The 553-nt window shown below is 28.9% G+C and overlaps 1 protein-coding gene across 1 annotated transcript in view; it reads right to left on the bottom strand.

Annotated features, from left to right (window-relative positions):
- The window catches only part of SERPINI1 (serpin peptidase inhibitor, clade I (neuroserpin), member 1), an 80,954-nt gene that overhangs the window by 31,861 nt on the left and 48,540 nt on the right, over positions 1 to 553 (bottom strand). The window lies entirely within an intron of this gene.

The following is a 553-nucleotide window of genomic DNA, read 5'->3' as shown; positions in this document are numbered from 1 at the left end:
CTTAATATTATTAACTGATGTTATTTTTTATTTCATTGTTATCTTTCTAGAATCTACAAAGTAGAGATTTTTAAGTTGTTTTCTTTCAAAGTACTATCGGACATTTCATACTTAATAATTTAAAATACAGTATAAATTAAAAGTATCTTACTTTCAAAGGAAAAAAACTACACACACACACACACAAAAAATTATATATGTATTAGCAATATAGGGCATCTAAACACTCATACCACCTAAAATAATACTGGTAGCATCTTGACACACAAACTATGAAACCACATACAACAGAATCTCAGGCTTCACCACTTTCTAGTTGCAATGATACATGTAAAACTGTTGACACAGAATAAGCACTCAATAAATGTTTCTAAATTTATTCTTGAACAACATACATTATTAAATGTTATCCAATTCAAACTTTTTCCGCGTGTATTTTGGACATCTTTCTGCCAATATAACAACTGCTTTTGACTAGGGGAAAACAGATTAGTGAAAGCCAGTTTAACTCATGATGCATTATTTTCTATCATTTGAAATGTTCCTTTCCAAG

Source organism: Propithecus coquereli, unplaced genomic scaffold, assembly GCF_000956105.1.
Source record: "Propithecus coquereli isolate 6110/MARCELLA unplaced genomic scaffold, Pcoq_1.0 Scaffold15, whole genome shotgun sequence".
Classification (NCBI taxonomy): Eukaryota; Metazoa; Chordata; class Mammalia; order Primates; family Indriidae; genus Propithecus; species Propithecus coquereli.
Note: the sequence above shows the minus strand (reverse complement) of the source record. Positions and strands in the feature narration are given on the sequence as shown.